General features: G+C 45.7%; 1 protein-coding gene across 1 annotated transcript in view; it reads right to left on the bottom strand.

Moving 5' to 3' along the window:
• LOC139264152 (MAM and LDL-receptor class A domain-containing protein 1-like) overlaps positions 1-16,094 on the bottom strand; it is an 886,997-nt gene that overhangs the window by 555,972 nt on the left and 314,931 nt on the right. The window lies entirely within an intron of this gene.

Below are 16,094 nucleotides of genomic sequence, written 5' to 3'. Positions count from 1 at the left end.
ACGAGACCCCACACGCGTACCAGGGTCCCCCCTGCTGAACTGTTGATGAAGAGGGGTCTCAAGACCAGGCTCTCGCTTGGCCACCCTTATCTTAACGATCACGTCGAAAACAGACGTCAACATCAGCAGTGGTATTATGATCGCACTGTCGTGTCACGCGACATCTCTATTAATGATCCTGTGTATGTGCTAAATTATGGTCAAGGCAGCAAGTGGGTCACTGGCACTGTTACGGCCAAGGACGATAACAGGGTGCTTATTGTCAGGCTCACTAATGGGCAAACATGCGGGAGACATATTGATCAGACGAAATTGCGGCACACAGACGAACCGGAACAGCTTGAAGAAGACACCATCAATGACCAAACGATCATTTCAACCATCAGAAGGCCCTGCTGTTGCCAATGAATCTGGACCTTCATCCCCAACATGGACACTGCCACTCCCATTAGATCAGCTACCCAGCCTCAAGTCATGAATAACTTGGAGAGCTCACCTAGATCTGGAATTGAACTGAGACGATCAACTAGGGAGCGGAAAGCCCCGGACCGTCTCAATTTGTAAATTGGACTGATACATAGAAGCATAGAAACATAGAAAATAGGTGCAGGAGTAGGCCATTTAGTCCTTTGAGCCTGCACCACCATTCAATATGATCATGGCTGATGATGCAACTTCAGCAAGATTTTGGGGGGAATGATGTAATGTATGTATGCCTGGGTTTATCTGCCACCAGGGGGAACGACCGTCGGAAGTCATTGGGCCACAGACACACATGTGCAGTCTTTGTATATAAAGAAAGCCTCCATGTTTAATCACCACTTTGAGAGCTAATAAAGTAGAGTCAGGTCACACCTGAATGAGTTCACGGTACTAAGCCTTTTGAGTTATTGCATACCAGCGCATAGAGGTCCCATTTCACCTCCAACTGATCGACAGATAAACCCACATTTTAGTTACTTGAACAATTAGTTTTCATGGAGATCTTCTGCCGAAGCTATGGTGATTGATTGGGAGAACCACAAACTAAATTCAACCCCTTAATTTCTTTCAGAAAAGCAGTCTCTTTTTAAAGACATTGCCAAATAAAAATACAATGGGTAATAATTTGCTGATTTAAGGCAGAACCCACCACTTTCACTGGCTCCAGTTTGTCAGTTTAACTTCCACCACGACACACAACTGAGTCTGACAGTACAACAGAAATTTGTATAAACAATTGCTGGTTCTGAAATGAAAGGCTGGGACCAATCTCTGGAGACCAGATTACCAGCTGCTGAATACAGAACGAGGCATTTACACTTAGTACTTTCACTTGGGCAAACCAATTAAGTTCGGACATAAGAACAAAGGCAATGAAACCTAACAGCAGCAGAGCAGTTTTGGCAGAAGACCAAATGATAGACCATCTGCCACCCTCAGCCGGTAAGTAAAGTGCACAACAGCACTCAGGTGAATGTTTTAAAGAATTAACAATGAAGTCCAAAAAGGGACTGAGTATACACTGATGCCACCAGGAACTGAGTGTCCTTATTAGATTCCAACAGATTAAATTAATTGAAATCAGTTAATTAGATACATTTGGAAGAAAAAACTAATATCAGTAATGGTGACCATGAAACTACCAGATTGTCGTAAAAACCCATCTGGTTCATAACGTCCTTTAGGGAAGGAAATCTGCCATCCGGAATGGCCGATATGTGACGCCAGACCCGCAGCGATGTGGTTGACTCTTAACTGCTCTCTGAAATGGCCTAGCAAGCCACTCAGTTGTACCTTGACCTCAGCACCGGCTACGGACGCGACAATAGCACACCCAGTCCAGTCGACCCTGCACAGTCCTCCTTACTAATACCGGGGGACTTGTGCCAAAAGTAGTAATCTCAGGATTGCTACCAGTGCCACGTGCTAGTCAGAGTAGAAATCGCAGGATAGCTCAGATGAATACGTGGCTTGAGCAGTGGTGCAGAAGGGAGGGATTCAAATTCCTGGGACATTGGAAACGGTTCTGGGGGAGGTGGGACCAGTACAAACCGGACGGTCTGCACCTGGGCAGGACCAGAACCAATGTCCAAGGGGGAGTGTTTGCTAGTGCTGTTTGGGAGGAGTTAAACTAATATGGCAGGGGGTTGTGAACCTATGCAGGGAGACAGAGGGGAATAAAATGGAGACAGAAGCAAAAGATAGAAAGGAGAATAGTAAAAGTGGAGGGCAGAGAAACCCAAGGCAAAAAACAAAAAGGGCCACTTTACAGCAGAATTCTAAAGGGTCAAAGTGTGTTAAAAAGACAAGCCTGAAGGCTCTGTGCCTCAATGCGAGGAGTATTCGGAATAAAGTGGACGAATTAACTGCACAGATAGCAGTTAACGAGTATGATGTGATTGGCATCACGGAGACATGGTTCCAGGGTGACCAAGGCTGGGAACTCAACTTCCAGGGGTATTCAATATTTAGGAAGGATAGACAGAAAGGTAAAGGAGGCGGGGTGGCGTTGTTGGTTAAAGAGGAAATTAATGCAATAGTAAGGAAGGACATTAGCTTGGATGATATGGAATCGGTATGGGTGGAGCTGCGGAATACTAAAGGGCAGAAAACGCTACCAAATAGTAGTAGTGAGGTTGGGGACAGCATCAAACAGGAAATAAGGGATGTGTGCAATCAAGGTACAGCAGTAATCATGGGCGACTTTAATCTACATATTGATTGGGCTAACCTAACTGGTAGCAATGTGGTGGAGGAGGAATTCCTGGCGTGTATTAGGGATGGATTTCTAGACCAATATGTCGAGGAACCAACCAGAGAGCTGGCCATCCTAGACTGGGTGATGTGTAATGAGAAAGGACTAATTAGCAATCTTGTTGTGCGAGGCCCCTTGGGGAAGAGTGACCATAATATGGTAGAATTCTTTATTAAGGTGGAGAGTGACACAGTTAATTCAGAAACTAGGGTCCTGAACTTAATGAAAGGTAACTTTGATGTTATGAGGCGCGAATTGGCTCGATTAGACTGGCAAATGATACTTAAAGGGTTGATGGTGGATTGGCAATGGCATACCTTTAAAGATCATATGGACAAACTTCAAGAATCCCTGTCTGGAGTAAAAATAAAACGGAGAAGGTGGCTCAACCGTGGCTAACAAGGGAAATTAAGGATAGTGTTAAATTCCAAGGAAGAGGCATACAAATTAGACAAAAAAAGTAGCAAGCCGGAGGACTGGGAGAAATTTAGAATACAGCAGAGGAGGACAAAGGGTTTAATTAAGAGGGGGAAAATAGAGTACGAGAGGAAGTTTGCCGGAAAGATAAAAAATGACTGCTAAAGCTTCTCTAGATATGTGAAGAGAAAAAGATTAGTGAAGACAAACGTTGGTCCCTTGCAGTCGGATTCGGGTGAATTTATAATGGGGAACAAAGAAATGGCAGACCAATTGAACAAGTACTTTGGTTCTATCTTCACAAAGGAAGACACAAATAACCTTCGCAATGTACTAGGGGTCCGAAGGTCTAGTGAGAAGGAGGAACTGAAGGATATCCTTATCAGTCGGGAAATTGTGTTAGGAAAATTGATGGGATTGAAGGCCGATAAATCCCCAGGGCCGGATAGTCTACATCCCAGAGTACTTAAGGAAGTGGCCCTAGAAATAGTGGATGCATTGGTGATAATTTTCCAACAGTCTATCGACTCTGGATCAGTCCCTATGGACTGGAGGGTTGATAATGTAACACCACTTTTTAAAAAAGGAGGTAGAGAGAAAACGGGTAATTATAGACCAGTTAGCCTGACATCAGTAGTGGGGAAAATGTTGGAATCAATCATTAAGGATGAAATAGCAGCACATTTGGAAAGCAGTAATAGGATTGGTCAAAGTCAGCATGGATTTATGAAGGGGAAATCATGCTTGACAAATCTTCTAGAATTTTTTGAGGATGTAACTAGTAGAGTGGACAGGGGAGAATCAGTGGATGTGGTGTATTTGGATTTTCAAAAGGCTTTTGACAAGGTCACACACAAGAGATTGGTGTGCAAAATCAAAGCACATGGTATTGGGGGTAATGTACTGACTTGGATAGAGAACTGGTTGGCAGACAGGAAGCAGAGAGTCGGGATTAACGGGTCCTTTTCAGAATGGCAGGCAGTGACTAGTGGAGTGCTGCAAGGCTTAGTGCTGGGACCCCAGCTCTTTACAATATATATTAATGATTTGGATGATGGAATTGAGTGTAATATCTCCAAGTTTGCAGATGACACTAAACTGGGTGGCGGTGTGAGCTGTGAGGAGGATGCTAAGAGGCTGCAGAGTGATTTGGACAGGTTAGACAAGTGGGCAAATACATGGCAGTTGCAGTATAATGTGGATAAATGTGAGATTATCCACTTTGGTGGCAAAAACACAAAGGCAGAATATTGTCTGAATGGCGGCAGATTAGGAAAAGGGGAGGTGCAGCGAGACCTGGGTGTCATGATTCATCAGTCATTGAAGGTTGGCATGCAAGTACAGCAGGCGGTGAAGAAGGCAAATGGTATGTTGGACTTCATAGCTAGGAGATTTGAGTATAGGAGCAGGGAGGTCTTACTACAGTTGTACAGGGCCTTGGTGAGGCCCCACCTGGAATATTGTGTCCAGTTTTGGTCTCCTAATCTGAGGAAGGACATTCTTGCTATTGAGGGAGTGCAGCGAAGATTCACAGACTGATTCCTGGGATGGCAGGACTGACATATGAGGAGAGAATGGATCGACTGGGCCTGTATTCACTGGAGTTTAGAAGGTTGAGAGGGGATCTCATAGAAACATATAAAATTCTGACTGGACTCGACAGGTTAGAAGCAGGAAGAATGTTCCCGATGTTGGGGAAGTCCAGAACCAGGGGACATAGTCTTAGGATAAGGGGTAAGCCATTTAGGGCTGAGATGAGGAGGAACTTCTTCACTCAGAGAGTTGTTCACCTGTGGAATTCCCTACCGCAGACAGTTGTTGATGCCAGTTCATTGGATATATTCAAGAGGGAGTTAGATATGGCCCTTGCGGCTAAAGGGATCAAGGGGCATGGAGAGAAAGCAGGAATGGGGTACTGAAGGAATGATCAGCCATGATCTTATTGAATGGTGGTGCAGGCTCGAAGGGTCAGATGGCCTTCTCCTGCACCTATTTTCGATGTTTCTATGTTTCTAATTGGGAGAACTGTCCCACAAACTAATCAAGCAACAGTCTGATATAGTCATACTCACAGAATTATATCTATCAGCGAATGTCCATCACCATCCCTGGATATAACCTGTCCCACCGGCAGGACAGACCCACCAGAGGTGGCGGCACAATGATATACAGTCGGGAGGGACTGGCCCAGGGAGGCCTCAACATTGACTCCAGACCCCATGAGGTCTCATGGCTTCAGGTCAAATATGGACAAGGAAACCTCCTGCTGATTACTATCCACTGCCTTCCCTCAGCTGATGAATCAGTACTTCTCTGTGTTGAACACCACTTGGAAGCAGCACTGAGAGTAGCAAGGGCCAAAATGTACTCTGGGTGGGGGACTTCAATGTCCATCACCAAGAGTGGCCCGGCAACACTACTATTGACCGAGCTGGTTGAGTCCTGAAGGACATAGCTGCCAAACTGGGACTGCAGCAGGTTTTGAGAGAATCAAAAGGAGGGAGAAACCTACTAGACCTCGTCCTCACCAACCTACCTGGTGCAGATACATCTGTCCATGACAGTATTGGTAGCAGTGACCATTGCACAGTCCTTGTAGAGAGAAAATCCTGTCTTCACACTGAGGACACCGGCCATCGTGTTGTGTGGCACTACCACCATGCTAAATGGGATAGATTCAGAACATATCTAGCAGCTCAAAACTCGGTGTCCATGAAGCGCTGTGGGCCATCATCAGCAGCAGAATTGTATAGCACCACAATCTGTAACCTCATTGCCCGGTATATCACTCACTCTACCATTACCATCAAGCCAAAGGACCTAGGTTCAATGAGGAATGTAGAAGAGCATGCCTTGAGCAGCATCAGGCATACCTAAAAATGAGGTGCCAACCTGGGGAAGCTGCAACACATGCATGCTAAAAAGTGGAAGCAGCATGCTACAGACTAACCTAAGCGATCCCATAACCAACGGATCAGATCAAAGATCCTATCACATCCTATCATGAATGGTGGTGGACAATTAAACAACTAATGGGAGGAGGAGGCTCCATGAACATCCCCAGCCTCAAAGATGGTGGAGCCCAGCACGGTGAGTTCAAAATAGAAGACTGAAGCGTTTGCAACAATCTTCAGTCAGAAGTGCCAAGTGGATGATCCATCTCAGCCTCCTCCTGAGGTCCCCACCATCACAGAAGTCAGTCTTCAGCCAATTTGATTCACTCCATGTGGTATCAAGAAATGGCTGAGCGCACAGGATACAGAAAGGCTATGGGTCCCGACAACATCCCGGCTGTAATGCTGAAGACGTGTGATCCAGAACTAGCAATGCCTCGAGCCAGCTACAACACTGGCATCTACCTAACAAAGTGAAAAACTGCCCAGGTCTGTCCTGTCCACAAAAAGCAGGACAAATCCAATCTGGTCCGGTCAATTACTGCCCCATCAGCCTACTCTTAATTATCAGCAAAGAAATGGAAAGGGTCATCGATTGGGTTAACCAAACTGGAAGCAATACGGTGGAGGAGGATTTCCTGGAGTGCATAAGGGATGGTTTTTTAGACCAATATGTCGAGGAACCAACTAGGGTGGAGGCCATCTTAGACTGGGTGTTGTGTAATGAGAGAGGATTAATTAGCAATCTCGTTGTGCGAGGCCCCTTGGGGAAGAGTGACCATAATATGGTGGAATTCTGCATTAGGATGGAGAATGAAACAGTTAATTCAGAGACCATGGTCCAGAACTTAAAGAAGGGTAACTTTGAAGGTATGAGGCGTGAATTGGCTAGGATAGATTGGCGAATGATACTGAAGGGGTTGACTGTGGATGGGCAATGGCAGACATTTAGAGACCGCATGGATGAACTACAACAATTGTACATTCCTGTCTGGCGTAAAAATAAAAAAGGGAAGGTGGCTCAACCGTGGCTATCAAGGGAAATCAGGGATAGCATTAAAGCCAAGGAAGTGGCATACAAATTGGCCAGAAATAGCAGCGAACCCGGGGACTGGGAGAAATTTAGAACTCAGCAGAGGAGGACAAAGGGTTTGATTAGGGCAGGGAAAATGGAGTACGAGAAAAAGCTTGCAGGGAACATTAAGACGGATTGCAAAAGTTTCTATAGATATGTAAAGAGAAAAAGGTTAGTAAAGACAAACGTAGGTCCCCTGCAGTCAGAATCAGGGGAAGTCATAACTGGGAACAAAGAAATGGCGGACCAATTGAACAAGTACTTTGGTTCGGTATTCACTAAGGAGGACACAAACAACCTTCCGGATATAAAAGGGGTCGGAGGGTCTAGTAAGGAGGAGGAACTGAGGGAAATCCTTATTAGTCGGGAAATTGTGTTGGGGAAATTGATGCGATTGAAGGCCGATAAATCCCCAGGACCTGATGGACTGCATCCCAGAGTACTTAAGGAGGTAGCCTTGGAAATAGTGGATGAATTGACAGTCATTTTCCAACATTTCATTGACTCTGGATCAGTTCCTATGGAGTGGAGGGTAGCCAATGTAACCCCACTTTTTAAAAAAGGAGGGAGAGAGAAAACAGGGAATTATAGACCGGTCAGCCTGACATCGGTAGTGGGTAAAATGATGGAATCAATTATTAAGGATGTCATAGCAGTGCATTTGGAAAGAGGTAATATGATAGGTCCAAGTCAGCATGGATTTGTGAAAGGGAGATCATGCTTGACAAATCTTCTGGAATTTTTTGAGGATGTTTCCAGTAGAGTGGACAAGGGAGAACCAGTTGATGTGGTATATTTGGACTTTCAGAAGGCTTTCGACAAGGTCCCACACAAGAGATTAATGTGCAAAGTTAAAGCACATGGGATTGGGGGTAGTGTGCTGACATGGATTGAGAACTGGTTGTCAGACAGGAAGCAAAGAGTAGGAGTAAATGGGTTCTTTTCAGAATGGCAGGCAGTGACTAGTGGTGTACCGCAAAGTTCTGTGCTGGGGCCCCAGCTGTTTACACTGTACATTAATGATTTAGACGAGGGGATTAAATGTAGTATCTCCAAATTTGCGGATGACACTAAGTTGGGTGGCAGTGTGAGCTGCGAGGAGGATGCTATGAGGCTGCAGAGCGACTTGGATAGGTTAGGTGAGTGGGCAAATGCATGGCAGATGAAGTATAATGTGGATAAATGTGAGGTTATCCACTTTGGTGGTAAAAACAGAGAGACAGACTATTATCTAAATGGTGACAGATTAGAAAAAGGGGAGGTGCAAAGAGACCTGGGTGTCATGGTACATCAGTCATTGAAGGTTGGCATGCAGGTACAGCAGGCGGTTAAGAAAGCAAATGGCATGTTGGCCTTCATAGCGAGGGGATTTGAGTACAGGGGCAGGGAGGTGTTGCTACAATTGTACAGGGCCTTGGTGAGGCCACACCTGGAGTATTGTGTACAGTTTTGGTCTCCTAACCTGAGGAAGGACATTCTTGCTATTGAGGGAGTGCAGCGAAGGTTCACCAGACTGATTCCCGGGATGGCGGGACTGACCTATCAAGAAAGACTGGAACAACTGGACTTGTATTCACTGGAGTTCAGAAGAATGAGAGGGGACCTCATAGAAACGTTTAAAATTCTGACGGGGTTAGACAGGTTAGATGCAGGAAGAATGTTCCCAATGTTGGGGAAGTCCAGAACCAGGGGACACAGTCTAAGGATAAGGGGGAAGCCATTTAGGACCGAGATGAGGAGGAATTTCTTCACCCAGAGAGTGGTGAACCTGTGGAATTCTCTACCACAGAAAGTTGTTGAGGCCAATTCACTAAATATATTCAAAAAGGAGTTAGATGAAGTCCTTACTACTAGGGGAATCAAGGGGTATGGTGAGAAAGCAGGAATGGGGTACTGAAGTTGCATGTTCAGCCATGAACTCATTGAATGGCGGTGCAGGCTAGAAGGGCCGAATGGCCTACTCCTGCACCTATTTTCTATGTTTCTATGTTTCTATGACAGTGCTATCAAGCAGCACTTATTCACCAGATGGGTGGGAAAGCAAATTGTGAGGTGGACACAAAAAATCTGTAAAGGGATATAGACAGGCTAAGTGACTGGGCAAAAATATGGCAGATGTAGTATAATGTGGGAAAATATGAGGTTATCCACTTTGGCAGAAATAATAGAAAGCAAATTTTAATTTAAATTGAGAAAAATTGCAAAGTACAGTACAGAGAGACCTTGGGGTCCTTGTGCATGAAACACAAAAAAATAGTATGCAAGTACAGCAAGTAATCAGGAAGGTAAATGGAATGTTGGCCTTTATTGCAAGGGGGATAGTGTATAAAAGCAGAGAAGTCCTGTCACAACTGTACAGAGTATTGGTGAGGCCACACCTGGAGTACTGCGTAGTTTTGGTCTCTGTATTTAAGAAAGGATAAACTTGCATTGGAGGCTGTTCAGAAAAGGTTCACTCGGTTGATTCTGGAGATGAGGGGGTTGACTTATGAGGATAGGTTGAATAGGTTGGGCCTATACATATTGAAGTTCAGAAGAATGAGAGGTGATCTCATCGAAACATATAAGATAATGAGGGGGCTCGACAAGGTGGATGCAGAGAGGATATTGCCACTCATAGAGGAAACTAAAACTAGGGGACATAGTCTGAGAATAAGGGGCCGCCCATTTAAAACTGAGATGAGGAGACATTTCTTCTCTGAGAGGGTTGTGAATCTATGGAATTCTCTGCTCCAGAGATTTGTGGAGGCTGGGTCATTGAATATATTTAAGTTGAAGATTGACAGATTTTTGAGTGATAAGGGAATAAAGGATTATGGGAAGCGGGCAGGGGGGTGGAGCTGAGTCCATGATCAGATCAGCCATGATCTTATTGAATGGCGGAGCAGACTCGAGGGGCCAAATGGCCTACTCCTGCTCCTATTTCTTATGTTCTTGTGTTCTAATAACCTGCTCACCGATGCTCAGATTGGGCTCTACCAGGACTACTCGGCTTCAGTCCTCATTACAGCCTTGGTCAAAACATGGACAAAAGAGCTGAATTCCAAAGGTGAGGTGCGAGTGACAGCCCTTGACAAAAGAGGCAGCATTTGACCGAGTGTGGCATCAAGGAGCCCGAGTACAACTGAAGTCAATGGGAATCAGGGAAAAAAACTCTCCATTGGCTGGAGTATACCTAGCACAAAGGAAAATGATTGTGGTTGTTGGAGGTCAATTATCTCAGCCCCAGGACATCGCTGCAGGAGTTCCTCAGGGCAGTGTCTTAAGCCCATCCATCTTCAGCTGCTTCATCAATGACCTTCCCTCCAACATAAGGTCAGAAGTGGGGATTTTCACTGATGACTACAGTGTTCAGTTCCATTCATAACTCCTCGGATAATGAAGCAGTCCATGCCCACATGCAGCAAGATGTTCAGGCTTGGTTGATAAGTCGCAAGTAGCACCTCCGATTGACATTCAACAGCATTACCACTGTCGAATCCCCCACCATCAACATCTTGGGGGGTCACCATTGACCAAAAAGATAATTGTACTAGCCACATAAATACCGTGGCTACAAGAACAGGTCAGAGGCTGGGTATTCTGTGCTGAGTGACTCACTCCTGCCTCCCCAAAGCCTTTCCACCATCTACAAGTCGGGAGTGTGATGCAATACTCTCCACTTGCCTGGATGAGTGCAGCTCCAACAACACTCAAGAAGTTTGACACCATCCAGGACAAAGCAGCCCACTGGATTGACACCCCATCCACCACCTTAAACATTCACTCCCTACACCACAGGTGCACCATGGCTGCAGTGTGCACCATCTATATGATGCACTGCAGCAATTCTCTGAGGCTTCTTCCATAGCACCTCCCACACTCGCGACTTGTACCACCTGGAAGGACAAGGGCAGCAGGCGCATGGGAACACCACCACCTCCAAGTCACACCCCATCCTGACTTGTAAATATATATTGCCGTTCCTTCATCATCACTGGGTCAAAATCCGAGCACTCCCTCCATACCAGTACTGTGGGATTACCTTCACCACATGGCCTGCAGCGCTTCAAGAAGGTGGCTCAACACCTTCTCAAGGACAATTAGGGATGGGCAATAGATGCTGGCCTTGCCAGCGACGCCCACATCCCATGAACGAATAAAGGAAAAGACAAGTAAAACTTGTTTTAAAAGATGCCTACCTAAATCAGTCTAAGTCCAACTGCATACTACCAGCTGGCCTGCCATCCATTAAGATAGTGGGGAAACTTGTGATGGATAATAGAGATTGTTGCTTTACATGCAACAATAAATATTTTGTTGCCTCGGACTAATTTTATGAATGTGTGTTGTTGGCTGTGGAGAATTAATTGCCGGCTGTGAAGATCAGGAGATCCTAAGTGCGGTCTATAATTTTCTGTCCTTCATTTTTAATAGACAGAAAATAGTTGGCAGCATGCCCATGATCTCCCAAGAAGTGCGAGGTGGGCAAGGCTCTTCACTGTTAGCGCAAATTCGTTAAATCATTCCTTGTGTGGGAGGACATCAATATTTCTTTTTAAAGATAGCCCAAATCCAATACTGGGAGCACAGTGAATATTTGATGTTAACCTAATCTGACCGTGGCAGCAAGATTGGCTGGTGTCTGAGCCCAGGAATGAGGCAATTGGGTGAAGGCAAGCAGCGGCCCACAGATTTAATGTGGAGCCAAAAGGAACATTCCTGCGCCTCTCTGGACCACAATCAGATAAGTAAAAAAGTTTAAATTTACATTTCCGATCCCAGTCTCCAGCGGTCCCTTTAAGGCCCCCTTATTTGGCTGCCAAGCGCCTGAAGAAACTCACATGACACGGTCATGCACACTTGAATTTTGCAACAGGGGCCTCAAACCCCCTATTTGCATAGGTGAAAGGCCCAATGCCCGTTTTAGGCACATACCCATGACGTCTAGAGAGGAGTCTTTATCAATATGGTAGGTGGTATACTTCTATCTAGGAATGAGCACATGCAGGCCGCCGCTATATTTAATGCTTAGGTGCCTGTTTTATGCCTGTAAAATGGGCACAGTATGATCCAGTTTCTAGGCTATTTCCATACTGTTGGAACATGAGGACCAGAAGTTAGAGAAGATCACAGGGAATACTGCCAGCCTCTCGTCGCATGGACACATTGACTTAGAAATTAGTTTCGGACAGATTTAAAGCGGCAAATGGTTACAGGAAATTATTCCTGCTCTCAAAGATGGAAGCCCGAGGATCACAACAAATTGTTCCCCGGGCCTCATCCACACAATTGCGGCGAGCTGCCGGTGCCTGTCGTCTCTCCACAGGCAGCTCACCTGCCTGAAGAATTTTGGTTTGCATGCATGGCTGCCAGCAGCTCTCAGGCAAGCGCGGGTGTAGGTGGAGTAGGGTGAACAGCGGAGGTAGGGTTGATGGTGGGGAGGGGTGGGGGAGGACAGAAGTGCTGGAGTGCTGGGAGGAGCATGCTTGCTCCAGAAAACCTGAGTGGAGCAGGCCCAAAGTCTGCTGCACTCAGGAGCACATCAATTTGGCAGAGGTGTCCTAAAGCAAATGTTAGACCCCTTGTTAACATATGCAATGAACGTAATGGTCAATTCAGATGACTGAAAAATGGACGACTCAATTATGGGTCAGATATTTTTCAGGCCTCCTTGGAGCACAGGATGTTTCACCTCAAAATTAGGCCCTACTGTGCCCCTCTTATCTCTGTAAAATGGGTGCAACTAGATCCCCTTTCCACCGCATAAAAACACGTACACTTATGTACCCACCTGAACCCAATAAGGTCTTCTGTTTTGCATAGTAAGAACCCTGATATTTATAAGGTGAATAGACATTGTAATGTATTTGCTTCATGGGTTCTTTGCTTAAGAATTCATAGCAACACATTGCTCCTAAGAACTACTTGGTTTATTAGCAAATGTTTAACAATTACATTTCCAGTTCATCCACCGGGCTCACAACCACATACCTCATCGTGGATCCCCTGAACCCAACTGGCTGGGGTTTTATGGAGTCTTGTGAACAATACGTGACTGGCTAAGCCACTCACAACTCAACAGCTCTACAACTATTCTGTAAAATCCATAAATCAAGTGCCCCCTTATTAACGCGGGGCACTAAAACCGACAATTGAACAAATTAACTTTTTACCATAACTTAAATCAAATTTAAATTTGGTTGCCGGGGATGATGATGCACTCCAGTCCCTCTGACGCCCACTTCTCGCGGAAGGCCGCGAGAGTACCGGTGGACACTGCGTGCTCCATCTCCAGGGACACCCTGGCTCAGATATAACCGCGGAAGAGAGGCAGGCAGTCGGGCTAAATGATCCCCTCGACCTCCCGCTGCCTGGACCGGCTGCTGGCCCCCTTGGCCATGCCCAGGAGCAGTCCTATGAGGAGGCCTTCCGACCTGCCCGCTCCCCTCCGCACAGGGTGCCCAAAGATCAGGAGCGTGGGACTGAAGTGCAACCAGAATTTGAGGAGCAGCCCCTTCAGATGTTGGAAGAGGGGCTGCAACCTCGCACATTCAACAAAAACATAGAACACAGACCCCTCAACGGCTCTACAATTATTTTGTTGTGAACAATAAAAATCATTAAATCAAAGTCAAGTGCCCCCTGATTAAAGGGTGGGGGAGGGGGTGGGGTGAACACACCAAACACTTTCAAACAAGTGCCCCCTTGTTTTTTTTTGTGGTTTTTTTTTTTGGGGTGCACTAAAAACACAAATTATACAAGTGCCACCTGGCTAAAAGAGTGGGGGGCACTAAGACCGGCACAATAAACAAATAAAACTTTAGACAAAAAACATCAAATTAAAATTTGCTTGCCGGGGGTGATGATGCACTCCAGTCCCTCCGGTGCCCACCTCTCGCGGAAGGCTGCGAGAGTACCGGTGGACACCGCGTGCTCCATCTCCAGGGGCACCCTGGCTTGGATGTAACCGCGGAAGGGAGGCAGACAGTCGGGCTGAATGATCCCCTCGACCGCCCGCTGCCTGGACCGGCTGCTGGCCCCCTTGGCCGTGCCCAGGAGCAGTCCTACGAGGAGGCCTTCCGACCAACGCTCCCCTCCGCACAGGGTGCCCAAAGATCAGGAGTGTGGGACTGAAGTTCAACCAGAATTTGATGAGCAGCCCCTTCAGATATTGGAAGAGGGGCTGCAACCTCACACATTCAATAAAAACATGGAACACAGACCCCTCAACGGCTCTACAACTAACCCTGTGAGCATACACACAGGTGCATACATTGCAGACATGTGTTTGATCCCAAGCAATCATAAATCACTAAAAGCAGCGGCGCAGGTTAATCGGTCAATTTTTAAAAAGCAAACAAAGCACCACGGTCCATTTCTGGAAGGATCGAATTGAAAAGAAGAGAAGTTGTGATAAATGTGTGTAGAACCTTGGTTAGACCACACTTGATGTACTGTGAATAGTTCTGGTCTCCATATTATAAAAAGAATATTGAGGCACTTGAGAAGATGCAAGAAAGATTTTCGAGAATAATACCAGAACTGAGAGGCTATAACTATCAGTAAAGATTGAACGGGCTGGGGTTCTTTTCTCTAGAAAAGAGCAGACTGAGGGGCGAACTGATGACTTTAGAATTATGAAAAGTTAAACAGGGTAGATGTGGAGAGAATGTTTCCACTTGTGGGAGAATCCAAAACTAGGAGCCATAAATACAAGAGAGTTACTAATAAATACAAGAGGGAAATAAGGAGACATTTGTGATTAAAAGAATTAATTTTCTCAGGGGCACTTAAATTTTTTTTCTGGGGGTTCCCACTCACCCCCGGACTTTCTGCATTCGGCTGCCGCAGTGTTTCATGGCCACTATTCCCCGGCAATGGGGGGGGGGGGGGGGGGCGGGGTGAGGTGGAGGCGGGGTCTCCCCCCGAAAATTAAAATTGGAAAGCCAGGGCGATGAATTGACGGCGATGGTATTCCTCGCGCCCAGTGTTACTACGGCGCAAATCATGGGAAATACGTTGTACGACATATTCCTGGCATTTGCATCTCATTGCAATATGTCAGCCCACACTGACAAGTGGGATCAAGTGATAAGGAGATGCAGAATAGCTCCCTGCACAAGTTCTCTTCCAGTCCCCCCATCCCCCCCCCCCACCCACCCCGCTCCCCCCCTCCTCCCCACCCCCACCCGTTTGCTACACTGGGCCTAGCTCCAAAGGAAAGTCTACCCTATTGTCTTTTTAAATGTCAAAGAACAAAGTATTTTGCAATCCAATTCATATGTTCAATGCTTCTCCAAAGATTCACTATTCTATTGATTAACCATCTAGGAATTCTGTGCAGATAACCAGAGAATTTAACAGATCATATACAAGGTGGCAATCTGCATAGGCACAGGATCACTCAAAGGCCTCGATTAATACGCAGCAAATGGCTTCTATATGTTACCATGTGAAAGTATATTAAGTGACATAGAAAATTAAAACAAATGAAACTAATTCAGAAAGAAAAAAACAATTTAAAACTGATCCTGGTTGTATTTTCCAGCTGGACTCCTCTCTGAATCTCTCTGACCCATCATCCTCTGCTAATAAGTGTTGATCGGCTGTAATGACTTGGAAGGCTACCTGCTTCTAGGGCATCATACCCCACCAAATATTTATTTTTCAATACCTAAAATGTGGCTTGAATTGTATCTGTATTACTGAATAGTGCTTGCTTGACCAATAATTCTATTTCAGTGGATGAGTCTGTCTGAGAGAGAATGGAATAAATAAAAGTCACTCTTTAAAGTGGATTTAAGAAAGGTTGTTTCTGTAATATTCGGATACGCCAGGTGAGTAAAGTATAAAAACAACAGAAGGGTCAACAATGACGACTCAAAAATAAGATCATAAGAAATAGGAGCAGGTGTACTCCATACGACGCCTTCAGCCTGCTCCGCCATTCAATAAATTCATGGCTGATCGTCTACATCAACTCCACCTT

Source organism: Pristiophorus japonicus, chromosome 5, assembly GCF_044704955.1.
Source record: "Pristiophorus japonicus isolate sPriJap1 chromosome 5, sPriJap1.hap1, whole genome shotgun sequence".
Taxonomy (NCBI): Eukaryota; Metazoa; Chordata; class Chondrichthyes; family Pristiophoridae; genus Pristiophorus; species Pristiophorus japonicus.
Note: the sequence above shows the minus strand (reverse complement) of the source record. Positions and strands in the feature narration are given on the sequence as shown.